General features: G+C 40.8%; 1 protein-coding gene across 2 annotated transcripts in view; it reads right to left on the reverse strand.

Moving 5' to 3' along the window:
- Positions 1-16,234, reverse strand: part of pou3f3b (POU class 3 homeobox 3b) — a 171,895-nt gene extending 155,661 nt beyond the window's left edge. Inside the window, exons 1-5 of one of the 2 annotated variants that reach the window (XR_012593031.1) lie at positions 16,124-16,234; positions 15,247-15,335; positions 10,208-10,301; positions 8,293-8,354; positions 7,952-8,050 (exon numbers count right to left, since the gene is read on the reverse strand). The gene's annotated coding sequence lies outside the window, so the exon portion shown is untranslated. Of the gene's footprint in view, positions 1-7,951; positions 8,051-8,292; positions 8,355-10,207; positions 10,302-10,910; positions 11,363-15,246; positions 15,336-16,123 lie in introns of those variants that run through there. The other variant, XR_012593032.1, reaches the window with a different exon arrangement.
- Positions 16,235-16,607: the final 373 nt, after the last annotated feature.

Here is a 16,607-nt window from a genome sequence, read left to right on the forward strand (position 1 = left end):
GTGCTGCTAAACTTTTAGAGAATAATGTGTTTTTAAAGACACCCACAAGACCCCGACACAGTAAAAAAATCTACTTATCAAGTCATTTTTTTGTCTAATTGAGCCCTTTAAAGTTTTATCCTTAAAACAAGTGAAGATCTGCCACTGGAGGAACAATATTTCATCCTGTTTTCAACACAAATATCTCAAAATTCAAAAGTATTCCCGAAAACCAGCTCATGTTTCTTGATGCTAAAGCAGCAACCCGACTCTTTCTTTCAAGATTCAGACACTAATTTAAAAAAAAAGTTTATTTCAGTTGGAAACTTGAAATAGTCCTGCAGCACTGGCTTGTTTTTTTCCACTAGTTTTATTAAAAATAAAGTTTTTAGGACTCAATTACAGACAGAATCAACTTCATAAAAGCAAAATATGTAGTAGGATCAAGGTTATAATGGTTTTGAATTTTCAATTAGTTTTTATTTTATTTTAGTTTTGACTTTTTTTTATTTAATTTTAGTTTAGTTAGTTTTCAGAGTGTTTATCCTAGTTTAGGTTTAGTTTCAGTTTTTTAGAAAGGTTTGGTTTTAGTGTTTATATATTTAGTTTTAGTTTGTTATGGTTAGGACCAGCTATAATGTTTCAGAAGTATATATGTTTATTTCCTTTTTATTAGTTTTTAACCAGGAAATACAGTTTTAGATTTTCTTACTTTACTAAAAATATTTTTCAATGCTGATTTGTGTTTTAATTTTGGTTTATAATAACCCTGAGTAGGATGTGGGCATAATAACATCTAAAAACTTGGATATGCTACGACGTCAAAAAACAAACGTAAGTAAGGTATAATGTACAGCGAGCCGGTCATTGTTGTGAAAGAAATGCCGACAGGGCGATGCTGCACAGTCTCTCATCGCCCTGAAGGGGTTTCTTTCTCAACAATGACCTGCTAGCTGTACATTAAGCCGCTTATTACACGGCTACTTACTGAAGAAATCAATATTTTGACACAAAAACAGTCCTCCAGAGTCCGACATCACAGCTGTGTCCATAGCAACGGTCTGTTACACATACCAACGGTCTGCTATAAAGGAATAACAGACCGTAGAACGCGATGATTGACCAATCAGAATCGAGTATTCAACACAGCTGTGTAATAATCTGTGACAAAATATGTTACCCTCGTAACGTAATTCACAATGCACTTTCATTGCATGAGGAGGTAATTTTTAGGAGACAAGGCTGGCTTTAATGCATGCAGATATCTGTACTGCATGTTTGTGCGCTTCCATGCATGTATATAAAGCACACAGCCAGTAGCTATACACGTGCACGCCACTGTGTGTGTTTGTGTGTTCAGGAGCCAGGGGAGGGAGGCGAAGGAGAGGCAGAAACGAGGAGCTAAGCCCGGGATGTTAAGCACGGGGAGACACCTGGCACAGAAACTTAAGTGCTTCCACCAAGTATCATCAACCCAAGATTAAAAGCGTCGAGGGGGAATAGTGGGAGGAGAGGGATGCAGAGTGAGGAGGAGAGAGGGGGAGGGAGTGATCACGCATATGACAAGACGGGGGGAAAAAAATCAAGAGAGGAGGAGGAGGAGGAGGGAAGGAGAGGAAAATTTGTGGTGTACAGTTAGTAGGACACACACTGGACGTGAAAACACACAAATACATAGCATACACAGGTATAAACCAACAGATAATAACAGGGTGTTGTTTCCCTTCACCAGAAAACATGATGATTGGTGACATATGGACTGCACAGAGAGGGGAGGGGATAGTAAACACTGCGATATATACAACCATATCACTGTTGCCACATATTGAACATGTGTAGATATATTTTAAGAAGGTTTCCCCGCTGCTGGATGCTTCAGCTCACAAAATAAAACACAACAAATCGCCATAATTGGAGTTACAAGATTTTACTCCGCAAGCTTTAAACCGCACAGCCTGATTACCAGACAATCTTTCCTCAGATGTCTCTGTGTGGAGACTAGTCCGTCAAGGGCCTACTGATTACTGTGCACAAATACCAGGCTAATATCCTCTGTCGATGGCAAACAACAGGATGTGTGCGCTGCAATCTAAGGCTACGTTCAGCGAATGTGTGTGTGCGGGCATGCTTTCGCCTCCAAATCGTCCTCAGAAATCTGTGTTTTGATTGCAGAAAGTAACTGCGTGTACGCCTCTTTAAAAAGACGTCTATGCTCTCTCTTCCCCATTTGCTGCCACTCCTGCGAATGGTTATTATTATCGTCATCAGCGGAGAACGGCGAAAATCAGGGCCCTGACAAGCAATCTCTTCTCTAACTCAATCTCTCCCGCCACTGCAAGAAATATCCATCACCGCTACGTTATTTAATCCAGCACTGGGTATCAGAGGGATGAAAAGGAGCAAAGAAAAATGAAAATGTTTACACTCAAGAAAGCACAAATATCTTGATACTAATGTGACAATCTGCTATTTTTATGATATTATTGAACATTATTCCCAGAAAAACTGGCAATTTCTGCAACAAAAAAATAAGCGAAATTGGATTTTTAGTGGTAAGATGAGAAATATTGGCTCAATTTCTCACTCGATTAAAGAAAAATCTGATTTCAAGACTGAAAGTGTGACTAAACGTCTTGTTAGGATGGGCATTTTTTGCAGAGTATCTCCCCCTCCATCCAGCCGGCGCACTTGTGTGCATCCTACAGTCGTGTTGACAAGAGGAGGCTTACAACTGGCACACACGAGCCCCACTACAGGCTTAATAGCGTTTCAAGTGTTTTCTCCTGGACTCGTGTTGAATCTCCCGACTGAATAACACGCCGGCGTCAACATGGAGGGGCTGAAGGAGCGGAGATGGCAGCCGGTTTGAACGCATGTGCAACCAGAAATATTAGATCTGGCAGAATTAGTCTGCAAATGCTCATCTGACTGGAGTCATCATTGGTTTTAGATAGCGAGTGGTGATCAGGAGGAATTCATACAGTATTATTCTATTCAAGGAGGAAATTAAATGGCAAATGAGATGACCCTCGGGTCCACAATAATTCCATTGAGAGGCCAGTGAGTCATGATTGCAGATTCTTCTGTCTGGCAGTGAGTCAGGTAGATAGCCTGCCTGACTTCAGGACATAGGAGAAGAGCTAAAGTTAAGCTCTTTCTGCGGCTTAGCATCGATAATCCAACCTACAATTCTCCTCTCGTTCTGAACCCAGAGAGAGGATGAAAGATTTAGACTTTCACCCTTGGTCTCTGAAGCCTTGCTCTTTCTCTCTTTTCTTTATTCCTCTCTTGCACCTTCCCCTCTCCCTCTCTGTTTGTCTCTCGTTATCCTTCACCCCATGACTCAGAACAGGAAAAGATCTTGTGATGATTATTTCACAAGCGTGCTGATATCATCTTTGCGGGTTTTCTTGCTTCTTCTCATCTAGGAAAGGGTTTACAAAGCACCGAACAGAGAGCTGCCTCGTCTCTCCAAATCATCGCTACCTTGAAGCCTATTGAACAACTATTAGTCGCCTTTCAATATGGATCGCATTCAATACAAATAGATCAAAACAGGGTAGTATCGTCTGCATAGAATATAAAAGAATTAAGAAATTCTTAGTCAAACACGAAGTGTAACACAAAAGCACCACTTTAAATCTTGTTTTTACCAGAGATGTGCTCAGAAGTTTCTTAGAAAGAAGTCATTCAGCAAGAAAGAAGCACAAAAAATTACTAATCGACTAAACAAATCCTAGTCGACTAAGACCAAAATGGCAGATTAGTCGACTAATCGACTAAGAGGGGGCGACCCTAAAAATAATGGTTCCTACTTGGGGTTTCACAAGACTACTTTATGCAAATCAGGGGCGTCTGGCGCGACTCGTCGTCTCTTGAAACTCCCGAACTTTTAAAAGTAACCGTTGTCGATCTAAAGTAAAGACAGATTCAGGAACTGCATGTCTTATTTCTCACATAAAATGTTTTCAGAAACACATTCTGGTGAACTATTTTCGTAATATACGAGAAAAATGTTTCGTAAAATGTTGTGAAACATCTCCAGGAAGTGATGAACCTGTTCTCACTAGTCTTTATATTATTAGCTTACTCTACTAAATGAACACAGAACAGAGAGCAATTTGGGTACTGCTGCAACGTATCTTCATACAACGGTTCATATGATGTATACGAAAAGTTGTTCCTTATTTTTTGCACGTTTTCTTACGAATATCCAGCAACACGTGACACACGTGTCAATTTCCGCTCCAGTCTTTTTCAAAATAAACTTCTGTCTTCACAGGAAACAAGTTAGGTTTAGGCAACGAAACTACTTAGTTAGGTTTAGGAAAAGATCGTGGTTTGGTGTTAAAATAACACCTGAAGTATGGAAGTTACATGAAAAATAAATCCATGATGATTTCTGGTTTCACACTGTGACAAATCACTGGCAAATAGTGATAAATAATAATAAATAATTGTGTTAATATACGTCATTATATGTCAACCACTTTAAATCTGGTGATGCTGGCTAAAAGGTGTGTTTTTGTACTTTTTTTATAATAAAAACTTACAGTGATATTACTCACGTCTCATGATGCTAATAAATATCCTAAATAAAAAATAATAAATATGACACTGACAATATCATGACTGCTGGACAAGCTAATTAAAGTGCAAAATATGAAAATTGAAAAGCAGAGGCAGTAAAACAGACAAAAGATTTAAAGAAAATCAGAGGGATTAAACCTATAAAACTCATTTAGTCCTTGCTAGTACTTCCTCCCACTGAACCTCCTATATTCCTAGCTCATTTGGCAGCTCGTGTTGCCCCTCGACTGGCATCTAAAGGCTTTGATGTAGTCGGCAGACGCCAGGCGAGCACCGTGGTAACCTGTGTTTGAGAAGTCTACGAGCTGCCCTCTCTACATACCCTCTCTCTTTTCCTATCCTTTTGTGTCCGTCCGTCTCTCTCTGCCAGTTAATGAGCCATGCAGGACTGCCATCATTCTGTGTAGTCATGTAGAGAGTCAGAGAGAGGAGAGAAAAGGGAGCCAGAGAGACAGAAACTGGGTGAGACAGCGAGAGAAGAGAGTGGGGACATGATGTTTTCCCTCACCTCCTCCCTAATCAGGCCCGTCTCCCTACCAAACACCACACGGCAATTAGATCTGACAGTACTCCGACTCCCACAATCCCACCAGGACTACACATTCAAACACTCAAATCAACACAAGGGGGGGAGAAAATGCCTGAAAACCGGCACAACTTCAAGAAAACAGAGCGCCTGATAGCAGAGAAGCAAACGCTGAGGTAAAAATCTCAAAACTAGAAAGACAGAGAGAATAAAAAACAATAGAATCTCGGCGTCCCATCGTGCATGGCCGGATGTTTTGCGGGAAAGTGGTCATGACTGTGTGCACGAGCCGTCTGCAGTCCCCAGAGGACGCCTTTGGAAGAGTGGGATGATAACAAATACAGTTGAGCTCGCTTGCATGAGCAGTGAGCTAATTGGGATAATTAGTTTGTTACCTCGCTCGTTATTGCATTTTAATGTGGATTCCAAATGATCAGGAGGGGAGGGGTGGTGCTGTATGTATGTTTCTTTATGTTTATGTGGGCCTCCACGTCTATCCACATGGGTTCATGCATTCAGACATTTATATTTTAGGCAATTAGCTGACAGATTCACAGCGGCGAGCAGGTAGGGTTACAGGAACTTACAGTAACCGTTATGGAAAACACACAGTATTAAATATCATTAATCTGTGGGTGTTGAACGCAGTCCAAGAGTTATTTTGCAATTTGCATTTTCTGTGCCGGATTTTCCTCCCATCCTGGTGAAATATATCTTCCACTATGTCGGTTAATGATTTTCCACATTTTCCAGCTTCGCTTTCAACAACTTCCAGAGAAGGGACATCAACTTGTTGCAATTCAGCTGCGGAGGTTAACTGTGTAGGTGGGGAGAGCGATAGCGATGGTAAAAAGCGAGAGAGAACATTTTTCCAGTCAAAATGCAACATGTGTTGTGGCTGAATGTAATTACGGACAGCTGACGGAGAGGCTGGTAACTCTTCCTCTGCTATGATGGATTAATGACTTCATGATTGTTATTAAACATCAGGGAAATGGGGGGGTTTAAAAGGCGTCCTGGCTCTTTAATATTAAGGGAAATTTGATCTAAACCTAATCAGGTTTTTGATAGATGACGGGGATAGACAATAATATATTCAAGCACTGGCCCCACGGGTCACCAAGCCCCTACATGTGGTGGCCAAAGCACATTTTTAATGGCCCAAATGTAAACTTATACAAAAAATACAGAAAAAGGCAACTTAACAAAGCCTCCCTCAACTGAATGAAAAATAACAGAATGAAAATATGTAATTATATTAGATCCAAAACTCAACTTCTTTGTTCTCTCACAGTCTCTTAGGACGCTAAAACAGTGTGAGATATTTTAGTATGTCTGAAACTTTAGTATGAAACCAATAGTACGTGAATTGCATGCTATTTCCGGTGAATTATTACAGTATGCAATGCTGGACACTATGGTGGCAAATATATCCCACAATGTAATGCGGTGGTGATGACATCGTTCATAAAAGACGTTGACAGACAGCTCTGTAACGTCAACAGCGCTTCAATTTAACTGTACGTATAAGATTTCACTTTGCTAGGCGTTAATATATATTTTAAATTAATTCAGACTTTTATTCTCACAAATCGTTGTTTTGGTCACATGAGGCTGGCACTCGTTACCATGGTTACACGTCTCCAACCGACAAGGAGGCTCTCAGGATGTGACGACGTAAATTACTACTCAGTGCGTCTGAAAATATACATACTACTGTTTATACACACGAAAGTATGTTGAACGATAGTACACATATTGGGTATGTAGTGCATAGTATGCGATTTCGGACGAAGCCACAGTCTGCCCACCGGCTGCTAACAGCTAACAGCAACTAGAAAGCATTAATGCTGATCTACCAATCATATCCCTAAACATAACTCCTCATTTCAACTTCACAAATCAGCCGTTTCTCGTCCGTTGCTGCTCGTGCAGCGCTGCGACGCTCGAGGCCAGTTAGGACACGCCAATAGAAAACAATGCAATCAAACTGATTTTGTCGCTGACACTCGCTCGCGTTGCATTCAATATACAGTCTATGGGTAAGACATGGACACCGTAATCTCACTGAGACACACAATCTCATTCTTACCCCTGAAAGAACTTGGTGGCCACAGAGTAACTCTTTGTGGCCACGGACCATGGTTAATGTTGAACCCTGGATGAAGAAAATACTCCATTGTAGATGTTTCAAGGTGACATTGTCTGTATAGTGCAATGTTGATTGTCTACATTTGGGTAGTTAAGTACAGAAACATGAAGTACAGCAACAAACAGCATAATTCTCGCTGTGTTTTTACTAATAATTATTGTGTTTTAGGGTGGATAGTTCCTTTAAAGTACATCTTGACACATTGTTTTGGTTAGAGGACAGTTTTCTTTAACCTATACGTTGCCTTTACCATCCATTCAGTATGTGTGCTACATATCTGTGTCCAGCTGATGACAGCGAAGCTGTGACACCTCCGTAGCTCCCTATCTCCCCTCTTGAAGAAGCCATTTCACAGCGCACATCAAACAGCCAACTCTCTAGAGCAAAGCAGAGCAATAACTCCAGATAAATCATTCCCTCACGGAGCCACTTGATGCGTTCAAACGCACCCGTGACCTTCAGCTCTGCCTCTTTCTACATCATATAGCCTGGGAATATAAAAGCTTATTAGCTCAGAACATTGTTGATACGTTTGTTCGAAGGCAACGCACTAATGAGGCGTTGCAGGATGCGGGCAGCCGCCGACTATCCTTTTGGAGATATTTTTTTTTTCCCCCCCGCCAGAGGAGCACAATACACTGCTAATGGCATCTCTTTCGCAAATGGGCAAATAAAAAGAGAGATGAAGTACAATATTGCTTTACCATATCAAAGGAAGTGGCTGTCTGTTGGCACGTTGATGGGCGAGCAGGAGGGTGGACTTCAGTAGACACGTGATGGACGTGGAGAGACAGTCGCAGGAGCTGCCAGAGAGAATGAATTAGACGGTGAATACACAGAGACAGACAAATAAACAGAACAAAAAAGTACAAGCTATACCGACAAAATGACACTGCATTATAATAAACATAAGCATGTTAGTTAAAGAAATGACTTATAGAAACACATTTCAGATGAAAGAGTGCATTACTTTTTCAACTATACATCCTTTTAGTCAGATTTACTTTAGTCTTTGTGTATCTCACTGACAGCACCGGGTACTTACACACACATTTGTTGACACGCTCAGCAGCAGCAGTAGCAGCAGCTCATGTTGCTCAGCAGTAGCTGTAAAAAGAGAGGAGAGTTATTTTACAGCTCTAAAATCAGGATTTCTCAACCTTTTCTGGCTGTTTATAGGTGCCAGTTCTCATATATATATATATATATGCACGATAGGGATACAGCGTAGCATAATATTGTTTTCGATACACAGACGTCAAGAATCAATCTTTTATTATATAAACTATTAATCTCTTAACAATCCGTCGGCTGCTATTCTGTCTTTCAGAGTGAAGATACTGGCATCATGTGAAACTATAAAACCTAATGAATCCATCGATACCAACCATGTCATACTAGCTTGTCACAAAGGAGGTTAAATAATGCTCCAAAGTTATGCTAAAGTTTGGCGATGAAAAACTGTCATGTCCATTTAAAATGGGTCCCTTGACCTCTGACCTCCAGATATGTGAATGTAAATGGGTTCTATGGGTACCCACGAGTCTCCCCTTTACAGACATGCCCACTTTATGATAATCACATGCTGTTTTTTTATGCTAAATGCAGTACCTGTGAGGGTTTCTGGACAATATTTGTAATTGTTTTGTGTTGCTAATTGATTTCCAATAATAAATATATACATTCGTTTGCATAAAGCAGCATATTTGTCCACTCCCATGTTGATAAGAGTATTAAATACTTGACAAATCTCCCTTTAAGGTACATTTTAAACAGATAAAAATGGGCGATTAATTTGCAATTAATCGTGATTAAATATTTCAATGGATTAGCCCTAATGTATACACCACAGTGTGATAAAACAGTGTTTCTACAGTAGAAGTGTTACCGCAGCATCAACGCTACCTGCTGCCGTTTGATTATCAGCTGATACAGATTTAACATCATCACCTGCCACCTCATGTGCCGTCTATACTGCCAAGTGACAAGCGGCCTACTGGCACAGTGTAATAATGAGGTACAGTATTTGTTTGTCAGTCAGTTCAGATTCTTTACTAATACTGCCTCCAGGAAGTAGCCAGATGCTGACATACAGTACGATGTCCCTTAGTTGCAGTTTTCTGTCACGTTCTCAACCTAAGTGTGATATGCTAATCAACACTTTACCTACTTGTCAGAAAACAGGGGGGGGACCTCACTTTCTGGGACCAAAATACTTGTTTTCAGCACCGGAGGGAATTCACTCGCAGTGTCTTCTGATCACTCGCCTACATTTTTAATTTGACTCTCCCATCATGCAACATATGGAGGGATGGCATCCTCGGCAATCACTCTTTCATTACACTCTCCTCTCTGTCTGTCCTTCTCTTTTTTGTTTCCCATCAGAGCCTCCCGCTTGCGCGACTTATTTTTCCGCTGAAAGCCCCCAGAGGACCGGAGTCTTCGCCTCACATCGGGAGACTCGAGGGCCGCCTCCGAGGGGGAAACAATTTCCACTTTGTTCTGGCGGCGAGCGCTCTGTGGGGAAAAAATGTCTAAAAGGCCCACATAATTAGAGGAGAGAGAGAGAGGTAAAGAAAAAAGCCCCGCTTTAGACGGGAACTCAAAATAGTAAATCAAGTCAGCGTCACTTTTTACTGCCACATATCGATGGCAGCACCCCGGAAACGCTGCTGTCCTCTAATGTATTCAGTTCATGTGAGGTGAGAGGGGGGACACGGATAGAAAACGGTCTTTCTTAATTGTTTCCCAAATGGTTTGGAATCGAGTTTGTGCTCTCCTGAAAAAGTCTTGCAACAAACAAATGTTTTAAAAGGATTGCTGACATCCTATTGGACATCTCACAGCTGTGGCATTTTGGGAATATTAAAGGGACACTCCAGAGATTTTACACATGAAGATGAGTCTACTTGGAGAAGTCTAACATTAAGCCTGAAGACAGTTTTATCACATTCACTCACCGGTGTGTGTTGCAGTATACAGTAGCACGCAGCCTCTGGAAAAGCAGGAGGTGCTGAAGTGGACCGCTCACCTCCCTCCTCAATACTGTTTGAACTAGAATAGGACAGAGGGATGGAGATTAATAACAGACTGCAACCACACTGAAATGTTAAGTTGCACCACTCAACATTCTAGTGTATTAGCCTCTTTTAGCTATCTGTTTTGGTTTTACAACCCACAACGTAATTCTTCACACCATTCGTAGTTATACCTATGAAAAGTAATGCACTGTAATTCATATATATCCCACAATTCATATGTAATCCACGTAATCGTGAACCAGGAAGTATAAAGAGCAACTAGCGTAGCTTAAGGAGGAGATCCGGGTTGATGGATGCTAACAAGTTAACATGCTAAGAAGGTCAAGTTGGATTGAAATGATGGGAGAGGTTAGCTGGTCTCCTAAAATCACATTTAATTGGATGCATTTATGCCCCCAGGTGCAGGATGAGACATCAAAAATGTTTCTGATTTAAAAATTTCATTTTATCTTATGACAAACAGTATTAACTCACATGCAAACTCACTCGCTGTGTCTTACGGACAAACTTCAGAGAGAAAACCTGCAGTTTAGCCCAAACTGCGATGCGAGGCGTAAACTCCCTCAGTGACACCCTCCTCCATCCCAGCTAAACAAACCCGCTCGCTCTCACAAGCACACACCTTGTATTGTCTTCAGCTATGCTCAATTATTAATGGATAAACAAAGAGCCGTGAACTGTGATGGGCTGTCGGCACATATTTTCCCCTCTCATATCTTGGAGGCCCAGGAAAACGTACACGAGAGCTGGCAGTGTAAAGAGGGAGGAGAAGCTTAAGGTCAAACTCACTCACACACACACACACAAAACCAGATGTGCATGCATGTATTCACCAACAGATACAAACAAACAGAAGATCTGCAAGCAGTACAGATAGTCTAAAAATGTCAGGGGGAGCTGCATGTGTACGTGTGCGTGTGTGTGTGTGTGTGTGTGTGTGCTGAGGAGAGTGTGTGTGTCGGAGAAGTGGAGCAGATAGCTCATTTCCTCTACTGAGACGGTTAGCTGCCTCCTCTCTCTGGAGGTTGGCTAGCCATGTGAACAGTGTGTGAATGTGTGTGTGTGTGTGTGTGTGTGCATCTAACAGACAGCAGACTCTCCTGGGTAAGTGAGGATGATGTAAGGGCAGTTCATCGACTTCACTGCATGCAGCGGCAACACAAAACTCTTCTTAAAAAGGTTTAGCTGCAGGTAAATAGCCGATAGTTGCAATAAATAAATGCAATTTTAAATTAAATACATTAAAAGTACAAAGATTTCACCAGAGAGATGATGCAAATGAATTCCTGCTGTGTTATTCATCCTGATTTTCTGTTTATGGTTGTGGTTGTTTTTGGTCATTTACAGGAAATGCTGCGTTGTTGATATCACCGCGTCTCTGCATTAGCTGGGAAGTGACTCAAATGAGCCGTGATGTCATTCGATCCTTTCTGTTAGCAGTCTGGTGTCTGATTCAGCCGGCTGTCTGTCTGTCTGTCCTTCTGCTTCTGTCCGACCACATCAGATCTGTGTGTTTTGACAGGAACATCATTTGTTGTAATTACGATGTTGTCAGAGTGGCGATGAAGGTGTGCACATGCTGGCTCATGTCCTTTTTTATCCAGCAAATATACTGTTTTTATTTAAATCAACATTTACTTGTTGCAGTTGAGATTCTTGAAGCATGAATCTGATTTATTTGTCTCCAGGGAGATATTCCTGCATGGGTCCTCACGTCAACTTGCACTTAACTATGACAGCGTATTAGGCCATTGTAGGTAAACAAAAATAATGATTACGGAGCCGTAGTGGGGGGTTATATATTCCAAGAAAAAACTCAGAATTTACGAGAAAAGAAACTTGGATATTCTCTGAGATTATAAAGTCACAACTTTACGAGAAAGAAACACTGAAAAATAGTGTTTTTTATAGTGTGTCAAGGAACCACCATTACTTTGAAAGGTTGGATCAACCTCATCAAACCACAGACACCACCATTAAATACTGCAGTAATGTGAACCGCCAAGAGCAAAATATATTAGTTATATTAATATTTATTTATGTTCATAAAATAATAAAGAAAAAACGCGTTTATGTTTCTCTAAGGACCTGCGAAGGACATCAGAAAGAGCAATATAAATAGGATTTATCTGATAACATTGGCAAAATAAAATTTACAACAGGTCTAACATGAGGATGAAGTATAAAGCATACTGATGTCAGCATTATGTTCATAAAATAATACAGAAAGTAGATGAAAGAAAACATGTATATGTATCTTTCAGGACCTTCGCCTCGCTCAGAGGCTATCTGAACCATAACACTACTTTAGGCGCAACGAAAGACGTTGGCTAAATTTGTGATTTTATAATCTTAGAGAATATGTGAATATTTTCTCGCTAATTTACAACTTTATAATCTCAGAGAATATTCAAGTATCTTTCTCGTAAAATTACCACTTAAGTCTCAGAGAATATTAATGTTTTTTTCTCATAAATTTACCAATTTAATGTCAGAAAATATCCATGTTTTTTTCCCTTTTAATTTGTGAGTTTTTTCTCGCAAAGTTATCACTTTAATCTCAGAGAATATTTTAATTTGTTTTCTCCTAAATCTATTGAGACCTTAATCTCAGAAATTCTGAGTTTTTTCTCTGAATATTACCCCTCCCCCGCTCTGTATTTTAATTTTTTTTACTTACAATGGCCCTAATACACCATCATCCCAAACAACTTAAAATGCCCATCGACATTTCTCAGATATTCAATATACAGTGAGAGCAAATTCTCAGATATTAGAAGCTAGTAAGGCATGTTTGTCATATTTTGCTGATAAATGATCTAAATGCATTTGCATTGCATGCATCATTTAATTGACAATCAAACTTATATCCAACTATAATTTAGCTGCAAACATGGATGCACAACTTGACTGAAGCTCACTAACCAACACAAGCTGAAGCTGATCAGCATGTTTCCTCCACTAACACACACACACACACACACACACACACTGTGTGTATCATGCACATACCATGCACACAGAAAGAAAAACACTCCAGTAAGTTCCCCTCAGCTGTGCACACACAAATCCATCAAACTGTGGCGTACATCTCCGACTTGTTAAGGTACCATTTGTCAGCTGCTCCTGGAGTGGCTGTGTGACTCCGCCACTAATTGCCACTGGTGCTAAATTTAGTAGGGGAGATATGAGTCCTTTTGATCAGTAGCACTGAATCTAAAAAAAAAAAGAAAAAAAAAAAAATGTGCTCAGCCTCGCAGGCAAGTTTACCCGCCTCTCCCTGCGCTCTCCCCCATCTTCCTGTCGCTGGGGAATAGGTGAACTATTCCATATGTCAGCCTTGTCAATCAGAGGCAGAAATATGGGAAGTGCTCTCCCTCTCTTGCTCTCTCTCTCTCTCCCCCTCTCTCTCTCTCTCTCTCTCTCTCTCTAGCCAAAGATCCTGGGTAGATGTTGTTCGTCTCTCGGAGAATTCTGCCAGTGCTCCGGTGTGTGTTTATTTATTTCCATGTCATCATGGGTGGTTTGGAACCTCAAGACAAGAGGGGAATATTAATCAAAACAATCTCAGCTAGGAATTTTAATTGTGACGTTAATCAATCATTGTAAATGAGACGAGGGCTTGTCGACGCTCCGAGTGGTTCCAGTCGGAGGACGCTGCTTATAATGTGTACAGTAAAGTGACTTTTATATATGAAAATACATCTCACGCTGAAGTTGAAGGTGTCTTAAGTTGCTAATCAAACACACGGGAAGGATGAAAGATGATTTTTCCACATCTTAAAGATTTCAGCCTATAAAAAACATCACTTTTAACCTCTTCTATTCGTCGTAGTCACACTAAGAACACCACAGAGCTCACCTTGATGCCAATACGTCATCATCTCATCAACTCTCCTCCAGTGACAACAAGCAAAGCTGACTGATTGATGATGCCGCCATCAAGACTTCAATCATAACTCACAAACTTTATCCGTTTGAGTTTTCGCCTGCAATCAAGGTTATGTCAGATCAACTTTATCTCCTCCGCGTCGTGCGAGCGCCACCAATAAATATTCTGTTTTGATCTGTTTAAGTGACGTGATGCCATCCAGAAGGCTCTTATTTTAATTAATACATTTTTCATAATCCGGCCGAATGGCTAAATAAAGGGCTTTGTGGGGAAATTGATCTCCTTGAAGAGAACATCCATAAAGGACACAAATCACACTAAAAGCACCGTCTAAACAAGACATATAAAAAGGCCAAGGTTGCTTTTAAATGTGTGCATCACATCACAGCTTGTTGTTTCTCCCTTTTTTTATATTTTAGATTGATATGAATCACATAACCTCTAACCATCCCTCACTGAAGGGGCAACTAAGTTTGGGTAACAGATAAGACCCTTAAGTCACAAATAACATATGTGTTAAAGACATCAGCGTGACAACATGTTTGTAGGAAACAGGTTAAAAATAATTGCAGTAGTGCAACACATAAAAGACGTGCATGTGAAGAATATCAGGATGGAAATCTGCTACAAAATCTTCTATCCATCACTATCTATCCAGCACAGAAAAACAACTTCTTGACAATATGCAGGAGGGCGATGCTGACTGTGGTCTGAGATCTCATCATTAGGTGTAAAAACTGACTGAGGTGACCGGCGTCGTTACAGAGAACTGCTAACTGTCAGCAGCTCCCGTCTCCCCTCGGTGGTTCTCGTTAGCGCCCCGTCTAATTCATCGGGACGAACGCGGGCCGAGACCATCAGACGCATATGTACAGTAGAGAGGCATCAAAAATACTGCTTGTCAACACAAGCTCTGGAGATTCACGTGTTCACATTTGATGTTCCTTTAATGAAATACCTCACAAGAAATGGGGAAGAAACAACTGGAATGAAAACATATATGATGTTGTTGTTGCAGTGTCATTCAGGAGCATTTTAGTAGGTGACATGTTTTATATTATTTTACCTCTTCAGCTCGCAGTTTCCGACGTTTTACAGACCAACAGCCAGAGATCAGACGTCGTCCCATTCAGCTCGGGATGGAGATGACGACCGCTGTAACAGAAGACAAGACAGTAAGAGATGCTTAATACCTGAGGAAAAGTGTCATCACCATAGGCTGTATTTAAAAAAGGACGACATGACAGCTCCCCAAAAATGAAGTGATGGATTTGATAATGTAGCCTTTTTAAAAGCAGATTTTGCACATGCAAACCAAAGACACATTTCTGCTTTTTGAACGCAAAAAGTAGACGATAGAAAAGTATTTTCTATTCTGTTCTATTACTGAAAGTGGCACAGCAGGGTGGGAGCAGACAGTAAGTTGACAAACTTAATTCAAACAAGACGCACAAACCACACCATACCCGGTATGATTCAGGCTGGGGACCTTTGTTGCATGTCTTCACCTCTCTCTCTCTCTTTCTCTCTCTTTTGCTGTCCCCCTGCATTTCCTGTCTGTATCTATTTTATTTATTAAATAAAGGCAAAAAAAAATCTGAAATGCAAACCATGCTGCACCTCTTTGTGAAGCAGTTTATACTCTGGCAGAACAGGGATTCAGTTATGATAACTTCCACCATTTTTCAAGTCTCTGTGGCCTCAAAAGTCAGCAACAGTTTGCAATTGGTCAATGACATACAATCTACACAGTAACATAACAATGTGATGTCACATCGTCTGCACATCATCTTTCCCGACATCCACAGAAATAAGTGAAACACATATCAAACAGCTAACTGGATCCAGACGTGCAAGACGACACCAACAGCAGCTGTGTGTAGCATTTTCTTTCTCCATCTCTCAGACACACCCACACATCCACAAACATAACACACCCACACCCACAGACAGACAGAGAGGGTACAGGATGAGGCATCGGGCGCGTGGACATCACAAATCACAGGGACAATCAAGACCGTGTCATCTCGGACCCGGCGTGCGGACTTCAGGCTGTTAACAACAACAAGAAGCAGGGATGATGGAAATCATTTCCTGAAGGATCTCCTGTTGTACGCCATTAGACAATCCTGCCTATAACTTCATGACAAATGCTGCATGTTGATGAGATACCGTAACTTGCGGTGCGATGAAATGCTTAAAGGAAGTTTTGATCAGCTGTCATGCAGTCGAACGGTAATCTAAAAACAAGATGTGGACGTTGGAAACCAGATTTAATAGACTACATTTGTGAGTTTGTTTAGCATGAAAGCGCTGCCACAGTGGGAGCTTTTACTTTTACAATATATTGGACACTACATGTGATCAGTTAAAGTTTTAAAGCAACAAAGGAAGCTGTGAAAACTGAATGTCCGGCCTAATGAAGCC

The sequence above is a fragment of the Sebastes fasciatus genome, chromosome 24 (assembly GCF_043250625.1).
Source record: "Sebastes fasciatus isolate fSebFas1 chromosome 24, fSebFas1.pri, whole genome shotgun sequence".
Classification (NCBI taxonomy): domain Eukaryota; kingdom Metazoa; phylum Chordata; class Actinopteri; order Perciformes; family Sebastidae; genus Sebastes; species Sebastes fasciatus.